The 20,238-nt window shown below is 44.0% G+C and overlaps 1 protein-coding gene across 9 annotated transcripts in view; it reads left to right on the plus strand.

The window, feature by feature from the left end:
- The window catches only part of ZMIZ1 (zinc finger MIZ-type containing 1), a 331,397-nt gene that overhangs the window by 160,199 nt on the left and 150,960 nt on the right, over window positions 1-20,238 (plus strand). The window lies entirely within an intron of this gene.

Below are 20,238 nucleotides of genomic sequence, written 5' to 3' on the forward strand. Positions count from 1 at the left end.
AACTGCTAAAAAGTGACTAGGTTCCTCTGTCTGCAAACTAGTCCTGATGGTCATCCGACCGCATTCATCATGTTGATTGGCACCAGCAAGAAAAGCTGATAGACCATGATTGCAATCTATATTCACTGACCGAAGGAGGGAATTGTGTCCCATTTGGCTACACGTGTATGGCACCATACCTTTTAAAAACTTGGTACACACTGTGCAATAATCAGGCTGATCAACCAATTTTCGACTTTTCAGTCCAATTATTGCACAGTGTGTACACAACTCCCAGGAAGGACTGCCGTTCATAACCCCGACAGATTGGCTCTCGCCATCCGGAGTGCTGCATGACATTGGTCTGTCCCGACGCATTGATGTCACACAGGTCTGACAACTAGCATGTAACAAGATTACCTCAACGATCTTTAGGGAAGTGTATAGTTCCTATAGGAATGATAGTTATGTAGTGTATATACAGATCGTTTCAGCTGTCACAAAAATAAAAAATATGGATCGCTCCTCTTATCTTTCAGGTGTGTACCTAGCATAAGAATTTAGTTTGGAATTAGATAAATTTATGACATCCCCAATTAAGGCCTTCCATAGCAGGTGGGGGATCCAGTGATTTCATTGCTGGGGGAGGGGGATCCGCTGAATCAGCTACGATCTTTTATTTATTATTATTTTTTTTCACCTTTATACACTGTAAACAATTTCGCACTTAGGCTACTTACACTCTAACAAACAAAAGCTTTTATTTTGACCCTGCTTAAGGGAGCATTGAGATTCCGCAGCAAAGTGTACTACAGTATGTACTGTACAAAGTGCTTTAACAACAATTCTCCTAGAACCATTATACTTGACCAAGTGTTAACGGTTATGAACGCTGCAGGCAACGTTAAAATTGATGCAACGTAGGGCGAATGATTGTCAGAAAGCACGTGTGTGTGGTACTTTTCACTGCCATATCCAAATCCATATTGTTAATTTAAATCCTTTGATGGGATACATTTTATAGCATGTTATGTTTTATACAGTGTTGTACCCCCGCCCACCTAACAACCGGAGTTACAATTAGGTATAACCGGCAAGCACCTGTACTATTTTAAATGTGGAAGGAGTGGCTCCTTTTTTATGTGCTTATATGTATACCAACAACTTTAGATCAATGCTAATAAATGATATGAAGACTCTAACTGACTAAATGTTTTGTGTGTGTGTTTTTTTTTTAATAGTGTTCTTATGATGGCTTATGTAGCCATTATGTTGTAGCCAAATACTCTTTGTTCTGATACATTTAGTGGGTTAGTCCCGATATCTTTTTTTGATTAACCATTACATGTAATTCTTTTTGATAATAGCACCGCCTATGTCTTGTGTAATTGTTACGGTGCATACACACAACGATTTTTTGAGCGATTATCGATAACGATATCATTCAACGTTGAAAAAACTTTCACTTTCTGAGTTAAAACAACGAACGATTATCGTTCATGCGCGTTCACATTTGTAGTTTGTAGTTCAGTCAGACTGACCAACTCAACGTTTTTAAGTAAGGGAATATGCAAAAATCGTTCATTACATTTAGTAAATGAATGATTTTAGTAAACGATTTTCGTGAATTTTTCCCTTTAAAAAATGAACGAAAATCGTTTACTAAAATCGTTCCTTTACTAAATCGTTGTGTGTGTATTTGCAGCTTTAGTAGTAAGAGCTATAATGTGACTGCAGCCACCAGTGCTGCTCTGGCAAAAGGGTATACTGGCGTACAATTCCATTTGCACTCCTGGTATCTCTCTCCCTGTAATCTATAGATAGCTTATTTTACTTCCAGCCCCACATATTTCTGTGTTAGAGAAACAGTGTAGTTAGGGAGATGGAGCAGAGAGAGAATGAGTCTTTGCTTTCACAGAAAGAGCCTTAATGCAGAACTCGGTTCATAAATCTGTCAGTGTCCTATGAATGGCTTACAGCGCCCTGTACATGTGGAACCATTCTCTGACTATGCTCCATGCAGTGTGCACATCTCCCTCTGCTTTAGGCTTGTACAGTGCTTCCAGCCCTTGAATTTTATGAGCCTCTCTCACAGGGGTAGCTGGTGGTTTGGGGACATTTATACTAAGCTGCCTTCCATCAATTCTGTTTTGAGCTGTTTGTTAGCTTACCATTGTGAAAAGTATGGAGCCAATATTTGTTCTGCCTATGTCTTCTGGGTCAGAATATAACTTAGTAGGCTGACAAATTCACGTGTGTGTGTGTGTGTGTGTGTGTGTGTGTGTGTGTGTGTGCGTGTACTCTTTGTGTAAAAGATGACTTATCAAGGTGACCATTAATAGATGTATTATTTACATATATTAGCATGAATTGTGCTTTTTTTGTATCCATATAATATTTACGTATGTATGTTTGTATCTGTATCAGGTGTATGTACTATAAATATATATATATTATGTGTGTGTGTGTGTGTATATATATACTATTATTATTATCCTTTACATGACGCCGTAAGGGTTCTGCAGCGCCTCACAAAGTAACAAAGTACATACACAAATGAGCAAACAAGAAAACAGCGACTTACAGTACAAAACAATGCAGGACAAGGACATTGCTGCAATAACGATCATACCACTCCAAAGCAGCAGGGCGTCAGCAACCAAGTGTTAGGTGCCCTTGTGGGGAGTTTGGAGTATATGATCGTATGTGTAAGGAAAGGAAAAGCACAAGAGGGAAGAGGGCCCTGCTCGTGAGAACTTACATTCTGAAGGGGAGGGTCAGACAGAAAGGGCTGACACAGATAGGGCACAGTGAGGAAAAAGCAGCAGGTTATGATGAGAGCTGGAAGGCTTTGATGAAATAGTGGGTCTTGAGAGCTCGTTTGAAGATTCATAGATAGGCGGAGAGTCTGATAGGGATAGGTAGAGTGTTCCAGAGGTAAGGAACAGCAGGGGCAAAATCTTGGAGGCGAGAATGAGAAGAAGTAATCAGTTGGCAAGAGAGGCGATGTGCATTTGTTGAGTGAAGTGGGCGGGCAGGAGTGTGAAGTGAGATGAGATCAGAGATGTAAATGGGAGAGGATTGGGTGAGAGCTTTGTAAGTGAGTGTAAGAACCTTGAATTGGGTTCTGAAGGGGAAGGGGAGCCAGTGTACGGCTTGTAGGAGAGGGGAGGCAGATGTAGAACATTTGGAGAGGAAGATGAGCTGAGCAACAGCATTGAGGATTGGAGTGGAGAGAGGTGAGAGTAACGGAGGCCAGATAAGAGGAGGTTACAATAGTCCAATCTGGTGATGACCAGTGAGTGGATAAGGTCTTAGTTGTCTTCTGGGTGAGAAAGGGTCTGATCCTGGAAATATGTTTGAGATAGAAGCGGCAGGACTGGGAGAGGTATTGAATGTATGGTTTGAAGGAGAGGGAAGAGTCAAGGTTAACTCTAGCATTTTGGGGCTAGAGTAGATATTTGTGCCGTTAATAGATAATGAAATTGTGGGCAGTGAGGTTATGAGGGTGAGAGGATGATCAGCTCAGTCTTAGACATGTTAAGTTTAAGAAAGCGCTGGGACATCCAGGAAGAGATAGCAGAGAGGCAGTTGGAGATACGAGTGAGGAGAGATGGGGAGAGTTTAGGGGAGGAAAGGTAGATTTGAGTATCATCAGCATAGAGATGATATTGTAGGCCAAAAGAGCTGATGAGTTCGCCTAATGAATATGTATAGAGGGAGAATAGGAGAGGTCCAAGAACAGAACCTTGGGGAACACCTACCATTAGTGGAAACAGGGGGGAAGAGGAGACATAAGAGACCGAGAAGGAATGGTCCGGAGGTAGGAGGACAGCCAGGAGAGGGCAATATTACGTAGACCAAGGGAGTGAAGAATCTGCATCACGAGAGGGTGATCCACAGTGTCAAAAGCAGCAGAGAGGTCAAGGAGAATGATCAGAGAGTAGTGCCCTTTAGATCTGGCAACAAGGAGGTAATGGCTGACTTGTTGTAAGGGCAGTTCCATTGGAGTGGAGAGAACGGAAGCCTGATTTGAAATGGTTCAAGTAGGAAGTTGGAGGAAAGAAAGGTGGTAAGGCGGTTGTAGACAACACGCTCAATGAGTTTGGAGACAAAAGGGAGGAGAGAGATGTGTCGGTAGTTGGAGAGAGTGTTAGGATCAAGGCTAGGTTTTTTAAGAATGGGGGAGACAAGGGCATGTTCGAATGCAGAAGAGACAGTGCCAGATGAAAGCAAGAGATTGAGGAGGTGGACAGGATGGGAATAGGCAAGGGGAGAAAGGTAGCAGAGGAGGCAGCAAGTGATAGTGTCATGGGGGAAGGTGAAAGAGGGGGAGGACCTTATGAGGGCCATGAATTCCTCTCCTGATATAGGGGATAAGGATGTCGGAGTCTGTAAGATGGATGGAGAGGGGTGGTTAGGGTAAGGAGGTGGAGGAGTGCTGAGGGTCTGGTGGGATATAATGTCCTGAAGTATGGAGTCAATTTTAGATGTAAAGTAAGTGGCAAAGTCTAGGGCAGAGAGCGAGGAGGGGGTGGGCAGAGGAGGGACTTGAAAATGGCGAAGGGACGCGGGGGTTTGAGAACTGGGAGGAGATGAGGTTTTCGAAATATGATTGTTTAGAGAGGGAAAGGTCAGCACTGTAGGATGAAGCATACATTTGTAATGGATGAAGTCTACCGTAGAGCGTGTTTTTTTTCCACTGTCGCTTGGCAGTACGTGAACACTCTTGCAGGTATCTGGTGCATTTGGAATGCCAGGGTTAAGGTGTGGATCTGCGAGGGTGAGTAGTGATCGCCGGAGCAACAGAGTCAAGAGCAGAAGTAAAGGGAAGCATTGTATAGGGAAGTGGCCTGTTTAGGGTAGGAGAGAGAGAATAGGGGAGAGAAGTGAGTCAAGCAGGGATGAAAAAGCAACAGTGTCAACGGCCTCAATGTTACGCTTAGTAGCCTTAGCAGGTAGAGGAGGGCAGGGAGAAAGGGATAAGTTAAAAGAGAGAAGGTGATGGTCAGGGAGGGGAATGGGGAATTGGAGTAATCAGAGATATCACAAAAGTCAGTAAATACCAGGTAAAGTGAGTGCCCACTCACATGTGAGGGTGAGGAGGTCCATTAGGGGAGACAAAATGAAGTTGTGAGGGTAATGAGCTTAGAGGCAAAGGATTCTGTGGGAATGTCGTTTGGAATATTAAAATCACCTAAGATAATGGAGGGCAAGTCAGAGGCGAGAAAGTGAGGGACAAGGAAGCAAAGTTATCAAGGAACTTGGAGGGTCAGAAGGACGGTAAATGACAGCTACTCGGAGGTGTACTGGTTCGAAGAGACGTATAGCATGAACTTCAACTGTAGAGGGATGGTTCTGAGGGTATGAAGGACCCCCAACACCACCACCATGGCCACCTCCAGGCTGGGGGTGTGGGAGAAGGTGAGGCCCCCAGAGGGGAGAGCTGTAGGAGAAGTGGTGTCAGAGGGTGAAATCCAGGTTTCAGTAATGGCTAGGACACAGGTTCTCAAACTCGGTCCTCAGGACCCAAAGCAGTGCATGTTTTCCAGGTCTCCTCACAGTCACAAGTGAAATCATTATCTCCACCTGTGGATCTTTTAAAATGTGTCAGTGAGTAATTCCTACACCTGTGCACCTGCTAGGTGACCTGGAAAACGTGACCTGTGTGGAGTCCTGAGGACTGAGTTTGAGGGCTAGGAGATTCACCGAGTTGTAGATGAAAAGGTCATGGGTGGGGACCAGTTTATTACAGACTGATCTGGTATTCCAGAGGGCACAGGATAGAGGGACAGAGTTTGTGGGAGAAGTGTGAATGAGATTATCAGGGTTGCTGTAGTGTGGAGGTGAGATTCATTTTGGGGAATAGGGGTATTAGAGTGTAGTGATCATGCGGGCTCCAGTGCTTGGAGGAGAACCTGCAGGAGGTGGGCAGGGAGGGAGTTTAATGAGATGTGGATGGATGTGGGGTATATAATATATATATATATATATATATATATATATTTCAAAAGGGTCTGGCACTCAATGATAAAATATATACTGCACCCCGTTGCCTGCACACGGGCGTCTGGACTCCAGACCCACAATGGTAAAGGTGAAGAAAGTGTGGCACTCAGAGGATTTAGTATGCAAACAAGGACTTTACTCCTGTGGTCAACGTTTCAATGAGTTAACTCATTGAAACGTTGACCACAGGAGTAAAATCCTTGTTTGCATATTAAATCCTCTGAGTGCCGCACTTTCTTCATCTTGTGTGTGTATGTATGTATGTATATATATATATATATATATATATATATATATATATATATATATATAATGTGTGTGTGTGTCTAAGTGAAAAACAATACAGCAATACTACTTACTGTGAAAACATTATTTTTTGTTTATTTAAAAAAAAAAAAGACCTGCCTCAACCTTAAAATGGCAACTATATAGGAACCTCCCCACCCCAAACTCCAGGTTTGTAACTATTACATCATCAACCCGATGTCATTGTATCACATGTTGCCAGGGGCCACCTATTTCTTGGCTTTACTGAAATGCTGTATGGAAAATCCGTGCTGGCTGGCGGCCCTATCCCACACACGCAGGGTTAATTTATACTCCTGTTCAGGAATTCAGACCAAATAACCAAGCTGCAGTGTGTGTGTGTGTTTTATTTTATCAGTGTGCTTCAAGTGTGCAGCTGATAAACTGTTCTGCATAAGGCCTCTATCTGAAGCTAACAAAAGCCAGGAGAGATGAACTGCACACTTCCCTTTAATGTCTTCCTGTGGCAGCTTTCATAGATCTTAGCAACACTGTAGGAACTGTACTACAGCTAGCATCAGATCATCATGCAGATGACTTCTGCTACAGGTTTCACCATTTGTTTTACAAGCAGCAAGAGGAGGTATCTTATTCATAAATAATGTAAGAAATCAATTTAAGGAGGGGCTGCAGCAAATCAGAACAAAAAGCATCATTGGCTTTACATGTCCATCTAGCTCATTTCTACTTTATTTTCAATTTTAAAGGAATTGAGCAGCAGAACAAAACCCTTTCTTCTTCTCCATCATAGCTGAAGTAGCACAAGGTGTCCCATTAGATGTGCTTCACAAGTTATACTTGAACTTTTTCTAAAGCCTCTATGTGACTGGCAACTAATTACCCTTTATATAACAAGACTTTCCTCTGGTGTGCTTACTCCAGTATCCTGTGTTCCATCCCATTACATGCTACAGCATTTCCTTCTATAGTAGCATAGACATCTGCTGGTAATGCAATATCCCATGAACCTTTACTCAGCTGTGCATTAACACTGTAACATTTTCAAGACAACTTTCTCCGCCTAATGTGTACACTAATCTGAAGCTCCTATCCCTTTAGGTTACAATTTTTACTGGGACCCACAGAAATTCCCCTGCTCTAAGCTTTGTTTAGAATTAGATACATGCTTTATTCAGTATCCATTCTGTTTTGTTTTATTTAAGAATATTGCTAAGGGGTCGATGCAATTAGCCTAGAGCCCCGCAGTGTGCAGTTGCAACGGCGTGGAAATACTAGCGCAAAGGCACACCAACTCGCCCCCAAATTGCCGAATTTCGTTTGCAGCCCAATGGGGGCTACCGTAATTGCGGCATATCTGAGCACTTACTCGCGGTGCGATTCTGCTCACGTCAAATTACATCGACCCCTAAGGTCTTTCGGATGATAACAGATGGGTCATTATTTAATTTGAATGAGTTGTTATAAAGATACAGATAAAATGCTTTTATTAAGGTCCTCCTCATCCGTAATTCCTAGGTTAGGGTTCATATTAGATTATGTACTTGGCAAAATTGTGATATTAGAATCTAGAGTTGGATAATGTTAACAGAATATAAATGGCATATATTGTGTACACCCCTTCCCCTATTATTTACATTATATTATGGACTTTGGCAGTAAAAGGTTAGCATTGCATCACTAGTTTCTTGCGTTTACCACTTCAAGATAGCCATGTATTAAACAGATCAGTTGTGGAAATAGATTTTTCTTGATTGTTTGTATAGCACCAGAATTTAAAATGTTACGTTATCTATTTCACTTTTTGGGTGGTGTAGCTCTCATTAATGTTTTTGCAATTTATGTGAAAATTCATATTGAGACATGTGCTTGTTACACAGCTTGTTAAACTCGGTGAGCACTTAAAACAAACTTCATGGTAGAAGCCTGTAGGTTCAAACCGTGCTTTGCAGCGTATGGGTTTAATTCACCTCTAGGTTATTTAATGAGCTCCTTTCCATGTGTATTAAAGCCTGATGTGGCTGTGTAGAGAGGAAGGGAGACTGCAGTCTGTTGGGGGAAGGTGGGCTCTGAATTTATAAGAACAATAGAATTTCACAACCTCTGGAAACAATATAGTCCTCCATGTCTGGCTGTTTTTTGCTATCTGTTTGAGATCCAGATTGAACTTGGCCTCTTGCCTCTACTGTGCAAAGTATTGAGGACCTGCGGAAGGTCAGCGCCTGTTTGCTTCTTGCCTCTACTAACTTTAATACACTGTAATCAGCGGCAAACGCAGGATTTGAAAGGGAGGTTTCCAAATCCTTGGTTACCGAACCAATGAAAAAACATCCAGCAACAAATAAATAGACAGACAGACAGACAGACAGACAGGATTTAGGACCACTACAGTAAAATATACCCCTCAGACTATGACAGGGTACACACCCCTACTGACACAGACACACACACCTCTATCACTAAAAAACATGAATGTGGCAGGCAAATAAATACAGCCAACATGATTTATTAAAGACCCTCCCTCCCCCCAGTAGTGGTCCCCCCTTTGCAGTGCCCCCAGTAGTAGTCCCCCTTATGCAGTGGCCCCAGTAGAACCCCTTATATAGTGCCCCCAGTAGTGGTCCCCCCTATGCAGTACCCCAGCAGTAGTCCCCCCTATGCAGTGCCCCCAGTAGTAGTCCCCCCAGTAGTTGTAACCCCTATGCAGTGCCCCCAGTAGTAGTCCTCCTTATGCAGTGGCCCCAGTAGAACCCCTTATATAGTGCACCCAGTAGTGGTTCCCCCCTTTGCAGTACCCCAGTAGTAGCCCCCACCTTTGCAGTGCCCCAGTAGTAGTCCCCCCTTTGCAGTGTTCCCAGTAGAGTAGTACCCCCTTTACAGTGTCCTGTATATAGAGCCCCACCAGTAGTAGTCCCCCTTTTACAGTGCCACTTATATAGTGCCCCCAGTAGTAGTCCCCCTTTAGTGTCCCCCCCTATGCAGTGCCCCCAGTAGTAGTCCCCCCTATGCAGTGCCCCTAGTAGTAGTCCCCCCTATGCAGTGCCCCCAGTAGTAGTCCCCCCTATGCAGTGCCCCCAGTAGTAGTCCCCCCTATGCAGTGCCCCCAGTAGTAGTCCCCCCTATGCAGTGCCCCCAGTAGTAGTCCCCCCTTATGCAGTGGCCCCAGTAGAACCCCTTACATAGTGGCCCCAGTAGTGGTCCCCCCCTATGCAGTACCCCAGTAGTAGCTCCCACCTTTGCAGTGCCCCCAGTAGTAGTACCCCCTTTGCAGTGCTCCCAGTAGCAGTACCCCCTTTGCAGTGTCCAGTATATAGAGGCCCCAGTAGTACTCCCCCTTTTGCAGTGCCCCTTATATAGTGCCCCCAGTAGTAGTCCCCCTTTACTGTCCCCCCTATGCAGTGCCCCCAGTAGTAGTCACCCATGCAGTGCCCACAGTAGTGACCCTTATAATAGTGCCCTCAGTAGTAGACCTCCCAGTAGTGCCCCTTATATAGTGCCCCCAATAGAAGTCCCCCCCAGTAGTGCACCTTATATAGTGTCCCAAGTAGTAGTCCCCCTATTCAGTGCCCCCAGTAGCGGCCAACCCCTCTATACAGTGCCTCCAAACACACTTAAACTTACATTGCTGCAGATGGATGTAGTAAAAAAAATGTTAACCATTCAATTGGTATACAATCAGGAAGCCGGCTGCAGCCGGCTTCCCGACTGCTTTATCCCGGTGTGGTATAAATGTGAGGCGTCTATATCTAGACGCCTGTCATTTCCCCGGCGCCCGGCATCCCGATCGAAGGGATGCAGGGCTCTTTGAGCTGACAGCCGCGGGGGTGGAGGGTTAGGTTTAGGGCACTCGGGGGGGACTTAGGGTTAGGCTCCCCTCCGGGAGGTTTAGGCTAGGGGAAGGAGGGGTTAGGGTTAGGCACCCCCGGGGGGGGACTTAGGGTTAATCCCCCCCGGGGGACTTAGGCAGCGGGGAAGGGGGGGGGTTAGGGTTAGGCACTTAAGGGGGGGGGGTTAGGCACCCCTAAGGAGGGTTAGGGGGCTTAAATTAGTAGATACTTACCTTACCACGATCGGGATTTCCAGCGCTGTCGGGCTTCCGCTGCCGGGCTCTGCTGTTTTGTCGGGCTGCCGGGATTCGAACTCCCGGCCATGCGGCAGCCGGGATATCACACCGATTCCGTTCAATTGCCCCTCTCTAAAACTGCAGTCTCTTTTAGACGCCACAAAATTGGAGCAGTATGGAACGTGATCTAAAATGCATGAGTTCACTTCCTATCATTACAGTCACATGACATGCTAGTGTGGTACACATGGTCAGGTGACGCACTGTCTGGTATGCCTCCATTCATCCTCTACAATTTCATTATGCAGAAGTGCCCCACATTTAACACAATCTCACAGCAGGTTACATACTCATACATAAGTGTCAAACTTGTTTGCAGAGATTGCAGTAACAAATTTGCTGGTGCCCCAGTTGCCTTGAAATACCATGCACTTCTACATGCTCCTATTAGTTTCATGTGTTCTTCTATACTTAGGCTTGATCATCTGGTATAGAAAAAAACATGGCATGTTACTATAGAAGCCCAAAAGTAGTGCTAGGGTCAGGAGCCACTGTGCTGCTGACAGCAGCCCTGCCCATTTCTATTTATCTATCTATCTATCTATCTATCTATCTATCTATCTATCTATCTATCTATCTATGTTTGCCTATACGTAGCATGCTTTTTAGAGTAGGAGAAAAGATATACGGTAGTAGCACTTGCAGATCAGCCTGCTCAATGGAACGTTAATGTTCTTTCGCATCACATCCTGTTAAAAATGTATTAGCCTGTCTATTTTTTATTACCCTCTAATTGGCTAATAAAGGCTTCATCATAATTCCCCCCCCCCCCCAAAAAAAAAAAAAAAAAATCTAAGTTACGACTGGTCATTTCACAGGCCACTTTATCTCGGATTTTGAATGGACAAAATCTAGTATTAGAATAGTGTCCAATGATCAGTGAAACACGTCAGAGGGATATCTGGCAGTATTTTACCCCAACACACTCGCACACGCGCACACACCTACACACCTTTTACTGGTATAGTGCTGGCATAGAGAATATGTGAAAGACAGAGCCGGCCCTAGGCATAGACAAATTCGGCAAATGCCTAGGGGCATTTGAAATGCCTAGGGGCATGCATACCAAGCCTACGGGTAACTCAGCTTGACAGTGGGCAATGATGGGACCAGGACAGGCGAATGCACCTCTGCTCTTGTTGTTCTAACGCGAACGGAGCTCTCACCTCAGCTCTGATCGGGTGGCAGCTCATACAGCCGGCAGGAATTGGGCTGGGGAGCAGACACAGTGGGGACAGCGGGCAGTAACAAAAATTGCCACTGGAGGAAGGCTACTGGGCATGCCCAGCCACAGCAGCTCCTCCTCCCATGGATCTTTGCAGAGTCCAGTAGCCTGGGCCTGCCTACATGGAGACAAACAAGGGGGTGGGGGAACCAATGCTGTTGCTGTCACAGGGCACTAAAATGTCTATTTCTCTGTGGATGAGGAATGCAATGGGTGAGGGGTGATTATGTTGCTGACTGCTGCTGTGATCTGTACTGCTGGTTGATTGGTGCTGGGTCAGAGGCGGAACAAGCTATGGTGCTAGGGGGCACCACCCAAATTCTTGCCTAGGGCATCAAACTGACTAGGGCCGGCTCTGGTGAAAGATGCTGATTGTATTGCTTATAAAAGCAAATTTCTATTTGAATGCAAATTTAAATAATCGTTAACCGTTAAAGCAGATTTACCAGGTAGTTACTTAACCTGTCATATGTGACCATATCATATCGTTAGGTAAATAAAATCTACCTCCCAAGGCCTATTCCTCCATAAAGGGCTTGTCGCTGGTCTTTGCTGATTCTCTGACTGTCTCCTCCAGCTGATGAAGCACCAGAACACGCTCCTAATGAGCACACTAGGTATAGGGCTGTTGCAGGACCAGCTAACAAGGTGTATGGCTGTCATTAAGCATGATGACCTCATGAAGCAGAAATAGAGAGTACTGTGACTACCTGTGCACAATATTATTCATATTATCATTGCTTTTATTTGTATACTTTATTATATACAGATGATTCATTTCTTGCAGTGTACTGACAAATGGCCATAAAGTGTTAGCAGGTAAAGAGATGAAAGGGAAATGATATTTCTGTCGGCCGCTTGTAGACTTTTACACGGTTTGTGAAAGACAAATGATGGGTTTAAACTATAGGATTTGGCAAAGGTCACTTTCTGCACGTTTTGTTTTAGAAGGAATCCTAGTTATAATAGTGTGATATCCTGCAGATCATATGGTACACCTGTTGTATTCTTCTATCCGAAATGTAGCCCCTAAGACTGAAAGCACTTGTTTGAATGAACGCAGCTTGAGCGTACTCGGCAAGGAATATTTTTGAGCAGTGCGTTTGGACATGTCTGTTCACGTAAAGGATCTATTATATTACACAGGGAGGACTTCTATTAACTATGTCGGAATGACTTTTATTTGTATACGTGAATATCCTTTTTTTAGGTGCCAGTGGCAGGCGGTAGGTAAGTGCTGGCTGCGCAGATATACAGTGCTAATTGTAATATGCAGTGGGATATGTTGAATTTATTTAAATAAAATGTGCATTTTGTTCATTTAGTTTTAGACTGTTTCCTTCACCTTTACTGAACATTATGCCCCTCCAAATCCAATGAGGTCTGTCTTTATTGATGTTTTCCAATCAGTCACAATTTCACTTTTAGTTTTAAAAGCAACGTAATGCACTGCAACATAACCAGATTGTGTTACAGAGCCAAGCGGGAGAAACTGGGGTCACACTATTACAACTTATGGAAAAATATAGTCACTCCACTGTCTACTCCCATGTTTAGCTCTGCGAATAAATGAAGTTAAATAAAAAAAATGAAGTGCATGCGACAGGTTATGCAGGAAAAAAAACGTATGTATGTGTTAGCAGTTATGGATGGTAACGGGAGCCTCAGCTTATGGGCTTTTATTGTAGTCTGAAGAGGGTGACGCAGGTTACAGATGCCTGTATTTGGGCTCCTAGGAGAGTGGGCTCTGCCTGTGTACCATTCTCTGTATCAGTATTGTGTTAGACTGTGTATTCTGTGCGCCTGCTTTCCGTGCTGCACACTCACGGCTTGCTTGGTGCTTGGCACGCTGTTCTGTGTGATTATAATGAGCCCTTGTGCTGTGATTCATAGCAATCTTGGAGAGCATAGAGAGGAGGAGGAGGTGGATTATAAATGTACTTACACACTTGCACCCACCCTTTCCTACCACCTCCTAAGGGTGGGTGGAGGTCTTCGGAAGAGAGAGGAAAATAAATCTGTAATTGTTTAATTTGTAGTTATCTCCAGAAGAAAACAAAGCAAGGCTCTTATTGTTACTTTTAATCTGTCTGCCGTTTATCTTAAAAAAAAAAAGATTAAATTCTATGTTATTGTGTAAGACATAGCACTGAGTGCAGTTTTATGGTGGTTTTTTATACAGTACATATTGCACCATCTTACTCAAGAATTGTGAAGATGGAAAGCTAGTTATAGCATTTGTAACCCATTCACTTATTCCCCTTTTACACCAAAATCCCAGGTCCGACCCGGGAATTTAAACACTGGTCAATCCTGGGTCGAACCCGGCTTCAGACTCCGTTTACACTGCAACTCAACTCAACCCGGGTTGTTCCCGTTTACACTGAACCTGGGTGTCATTAAAAATTTACTTTTTTAAGGGCTGACAAAGATGAGGTCACAAAAGGCAACAAAAGGGAGGGGTGGGACTGCTCACAGCATTGCAGCAATGATGGCAGACTGCATTTCTGGCTGTGGCAAGCTGAGCATTAGCCTGCATTTGTAGCTGCTGGTCAGGCTGTGGTGCAGGCTGCATTTCTGGCTGTGGCAAGCTGAGCATTAGCCTGCATTTGTAGCTGCTGGTCAGGCTGTGGTGCAGGCTGCATTTCTGGCTGTGGCAAGCTGAGCATTAGCCTGCATTTGTAGCTGCTGGTCAGGCTGTGGTGCAGGCTGCAGTTCTGGCTGTGTGTGCTGGTCAGGCTGTTGGTCAGGCTGGTCTGGCTGCTGTGGTGCAGGAGGTTAGGCAGGCAAGCGATGGCTTCATGTGTGCTTTCTCTCTGCAGGGCATTGACAAATTACCTTGCCAGTGCCCCAGAAGCTCCAATCAGCGTCTTTCGGAGCTAGCCGGGTCAAATAATCCAGCTAGCACCCGTTTACATTGCTGCATTACCCGGGGCCAACCCGTTTTCAACCCTGCTATCAACCAGAGTAAGATTGCCGGGTAAATCGTACCAGGTTATTTCTTTGTGAGCCGTTCGCACTGAGGCCCGACCCAGAACGACCTGGCAATAACCCAGGTTATTTGGTTGGTGAAAAAGGGGTATTTCATTATAGGCATAAAAGCTGCTTGGCTCTCAAGAGAGTACAAAACCAAATTATGGTGTGTTCAAGTAAGAAAATATACAAGCTGTACTACTACTCTCACACCATAATGATATAGTGGTTCAAATCGTACCTATATTTTATACTAGGGGCCTATCCATTAGCAGATCTTTCTGAAAGACAAAAGGCAAAATATTTATCTTCTGAAAATTCCTGGGGCTGCTGTGACATATATCTGTCATGTACATGACAGATTTTTGCAAACGACGAACAATTTTGCGTGACATCATTCTGGGAGTGGATTTTTTTTTGTTTCTATTCATTTTCATTAAAAATATCGTTCGTCGTTTACCGCGACAGATATTTCTAATATCTGTCAGCGATTAACGATAATTGACCAACATGTTGGAGAGACAAAAGCCCCAATTTGTCGGCTGCTGGAGTGCGCATTTTTATCGTTCAGAACCTGTCCATTAGCAGATTAATTCAACGACTGAACGATAAATCGTTCAAATTTATCTGCTAATGGATAGGCCCCTTAAATCTACCAGTCTCCAGGGACATCCTTATATTACCAGTTTGGCCTGTATTTTTTTGCTGGATGTTTGATTATCCTTTAATACAGAAATTGCTGGCCACCTAGTACCTGTTTTGTGCTATGTAATAGTAGAATTATGTACAAACATTTCATTGATTTTTCTTTGTGCAGCTATTAAGAAGCCTCTGTGACTTATATGCAGTAGGAAATACTCCTTTCCCCTTTTGTGGTTCTGTAATTCAACTGCACCAGGGTTATAGCAAAAGGAAGAGGCGGGGTACAATCTAACCTAACACAGAAGTTGCCTTAACATTTACACTACAGGTATACAAACGTTCCAACAAATAAAATATCTATCTATCCATCCAGGGGGCATGAGACTGTAGAGTCACAGGGAAGGGCCAGGGGCTTAAAGCTGTAGAGAACATTGAGGGATGAGGTTGGAGAGACACACAGGGGATGAGCCTATATGGTGACCACACTATCTAGCAACCCCCAGCAAATACTATAAGAATGATGTTGCTGTGTGTATGCGTCTGTGTGACAGGGCAAAAATACTAGTAGAATTATCTTGTAGTGTGTATGTGCCTATGTTTCAAGTGAACATTTTCATTCTGTCGGGCTGCTCACTAACTAGACATCTCTGGTACACAGACCCCTCCCCTTATGCCATGAAGCAGAGGGTGGGAGATGCAGTTTCAACAGGTTTTGTGGTAACAGTTTGTTGAACATTTATTTAAACAGGTAACTGGAAAATGTACTGTACCCCAACCTGCCCTCTGTGTAGCCATAACTAGCAAAATAATACAATCTGCTGTTACCAGTTTTTATAAATACCCCCGTTATGTAATATGCATGGCATTACTCACTGTACAGTGCACACATGTGCTTAAACATACCAAGCAGTGTGTGACTGCCATAGGTAAATCGCACAATACGGAAACATTTACTTTAGGAGCCCTAGATGGTTCTGAAATATGTGCCACTGATTCATATAATAGCCGCTACTCTAATTATCCACAACCAACAAATAACGTATGATTGGTGTCATTGGTGGAGGAAGGGAACTGTAATATGAGTGCTCCATAGCTTTGGTGATGTTGTGTAGCTTTCTGGCTAGCACGTTTATTAAGAAAAAGGGGAGGAAGAAGAGTTTGTTATACACATACGGTTTGCCTGTAGTAATAAACAAATAATGTGGTTCAGGTGATACCAAGTCTTAAAGCGAATAAAGGCACAGGTTCTAAGGGTTAAAATAACCAATGTAGTAATGCGAAAGAAATTTCTCATCTCTTTAGGCTCTTGAGAACTGCTCTAAGCGCATCTATTATTAGAGACACAGGGAGATGGTCTTGTGCTGCTGTCGAGAATTTATACATTAGTCTATTTGCATTTTCCTCTACATTACATTATTTATTATTATTTATTATTATTCTGTTTCCTGCATGTGTTGATGACCAATTACATGTCCGTGTTATTTTTATTTATTTTTGTAAACCCTTGTAAGGCTAATGCAGACCTTTTTAAGAACACCTGTACTATGGATGGTACGTTCCTATTTATTTTTTAATACATAACTACCTAATAATTTTATATATTTATCATTGTTTATGTGAAAATGCATGCAAAACTGCAATTAATTTGTGAATTTTGGACCTTGACAATGGGCTTTTCCATATTAGTTATGCTATGAAGCTCACGGATGTTCTGGCCCTTCCATGAATTTAAGTTCCTCAATGCCTTGTCAACAGGAAGTGCACTGTGATCGCATTACTTCCAGAGTGATCACATGAATCATTCAGACGTGGTCTCTTCGGAAGTAATGGCCAAGGTTTTGTGCATTAAACACATGAGACTATGGTATTTGGGGCATATGTATCAAAGCTTGATGTGAGATAAAATTGTGAGATATATATCACCAACCAATCAGCTTCTAACTTACATTTTGCAGGCTTTGTTTAAGAAATGATAGTTTGTAGCTGATTGGTTGGTGATATATATTTCACAATTTTATCTCACATCAAGCTTTCATACATATGCCCCAAAGTGTTAAAATAGTTGACTTTAAATGTATTTTGTGAGAATGTTTTTTTCTTCAAAAGATATAAAGTGCTAATGGCAACTAATATGTAGTACCACTCACATCTATGAATAGTCCTAATATAATCACTTGTAAATAATGTCCTACAGATGAGTATATGTCACTGATTGTACATAAATCCATCAGCGCTGACACATTCTATCAGATCAGCACCTCTCGCATTGCTGTGAGCATTCTGATGATCTGATTGGCTATAAGTTGCACCATCCCCTCCTATTTCAAAATACAGGGTTAGAGTCCCTTTAATATAATTGCATATGGAATTTTAAGCGTCTTCTAATGACTTTGGCCAAGTTTGTAAATTCGTTAAAAAAAAAAAAAAAGTCGGGATTTCCCTATTGAAAAATATGCTGTATTCTGGCATCCCTTTGCCTTGTCTCTGCACAGCTTCTGTCAGCATCTAGAAACACATTAACAGTCCACTCATGCACTGCTGATTAGCTCATTTGGTGACTGCAGGATGGCATATTCAAAATATCCAACCACAATTACTGGTGCCGCAGAGTTCAAAGCTATACTGATTCAGGGGCAAGGAGGGTAGGCGCGCAGAGAAAAGATCTGCAAATTGGTGATGTGTGTAATTAACAGAATGACGCGTTCCTCTGGAAAATGATGAACTCCCTTTCCTTGCAGTCAAAACTGGGACAATTGGCGATTGTAAACTCACACAAGGGTTAACTTGCAGAGCAATGAAACAAAACATTTGTGAGGCCTGTTGGCAGCTCCTCACAGCAGATATACTCTGCACTCCTTTAGCTTCCCACTGATAGCACACTGCTGAGGTGTAGTTTCATGACTTATGTTCCCTCCACCCCTCAACTATAACAATCAGCCCTTTGTTTGGGAAGATCCGCTCTCTGAAAATGTTATACTGTTCACAGGCATCCTCCTCAACTTTCTCCAAAGAGCACATAAAGCTGCCTTGGGGTTCTAAAAGTGGTAGGGAGTGATGTTTTATTAGGAAATCATCCTCCGGGCTTTCTGTAGAGAGGAGTGCTGGAGGGGAGCGCTCATCTCTCCAGCTTGTGTCTTGCCTTAAAGTCGTTCTCTGTTGTGCGAAGAGTGTTGATACCTTTTTATATTGCAGACGGCTGACTATTGGGTGTGAATGCACTTTCTTTACATGTGCGTCAGGCGAATATTAGCCCTTAGTTTATAATGCAGAGACCTGCCAGAGGCTGTGACATAGAGGCTGTGATATTATCTTGTCTGATTTTTTTTTTTTGTGGTCATTTCATGTTTTATTTCCGTTGTAGTGGGGACTTCCATTATTATTGGTGCTGGCTGGTACATAAAGGCATTAAAAATAATATAAGGGTAAATCCTTTGCAAACATAGACAAAACCAATTATTTACAGAGCGTTCTAATTGCGTTCATTAATGCATCTTGAGGCTTCCCTGATGCATAGTATACCATGTAATTAATGAGCCTTGCAATAGAAGTTCAATTTGTATTACCTAGCATGGCAACATTGAAATTGATACAAATGCGTGTTAGAAAGTGTGTGCGTGTTTGCATGTCACTCACTTACATTATTGGGAATTTTAATAGGTTTTAGGTATGTGCGTTAGACACTTAAAAATAATACATACGTGCAGTGCTTAAAGTAGTCCTAGAGAAAAGGGACAGACCGCGCTGGAAAAAGGGATGTGGTCTTTTAAAAAAGGGGTGTGGTCACACAATAGTATTCCCAATTCAAATTATGCCACACAGTAGCACAATCTTGATTCACCCTTGATTCACATTACACCACATAGTAGTGTCCCTTATTCATGTATGACACACAGAAGTGCCCCTTATACACAATGCCCACATTTGTGCCCCTTATACACAATGCCGTCAGTAGTAAGCCCCTAATACACATAATGCCCACAGTAGCAGTGTCCCTTATGTAGTGCCCACGTTAGTGGTAGTGCCCCTTATGTAGTACCTATGGTAGCGGTAGTGCCCCTTATTCAGTACCCACAGTAGTGGTAGTGCCCCTTATGCAGTGACCCCAGTAGTGGTAGGGCCCCCTTATGCAGTGACCCCAGTAGTGGTGCCCCTTGCGCAGTTCCTCCAGTAGTGGTAGTGCCCCTTATGCAGTCCCCACAGTGGTAATGCCCCTTATGCAGTGCTCCCAGTATTGGTGCCCATTATGCAGTTCCCCCAGTAGTGATAGTGCCTCTTATACAGTGCCACAGTGGTAGTCCCTTATTCAGTTACCCCAGTAGTGGTGCCCTTTATTCAGTGCCCCCAGTAGTGGTGCCCCTAAATGCAGTGCCCCCAGGAGTGGTTCTTCCTGTAGTAATGCCCTCTATATAAGTAATGCCTCCAGTAGTAGTGCCCCCAATAGTAGTGTCCCCAAGTAAATGCCCCCAGTAGTAGTGCCCCCAAGTAAATGCCACCAGAAGTTATGCTTCCAATATAAAGTCGCTTATACAAAAAAAAAACCCAATACTTACCTTAAGTCCCGCGTCCGTCAAGCTGGCCGCTCCTCAGAATTATGGTGCCTCCGGCTGGCACTGCGGGGAGGGAGCTGGGCACCCGCTGGTAACAAAATCTCAGCGGGCGCCCGGCAAATGGAGCCTCCCTGTGGCGCCGGAGTTAGGTGGTTCGGAGGAGGCGGAACTGGTTCAGTCTCCAAATAGAAGTAACGGAACGCAGTTCCGTCCTGTTCCGGCCAGGCCTGCCAAGAGCCGTGGCGGGCCCGGGTATCGGGAGCGGCGCTGGGGAGGGGGGGGGCGCTCTGAGCCCCTCAGCCCAGCGCAAAGCCAGGGGGGGTGCGATCAGTGTGATCGCCGCCGCCCCCCCCACAGGCATATGAGACTGCTGTGGCTGCTGTGAGGGAAGGGGGGGACGGCTCGGACCCAGGCCCCTCAGGAAGCCCAGGCCCGGGTAATCTGTACCCGCTCCCCCCCTTCTGGTTCCGGCCTAC

The sequence above is a fragment of the Taudactylus pleione genome, unplaced genomic scaffold (genome assembly GCF_031769625.1).
Source record: "Taudactylus pleione unplaced genomic scaffold, aTauple2 ptg000699l, whole genome shotgun sequence".
In the NCBI taxonomy this organism is placed as follows: Eukaryota; Metazoa; Chordata; class Amphibia; order Anura; family Myobatrachidae; genus Taudactylus; species Taudactylus pleione.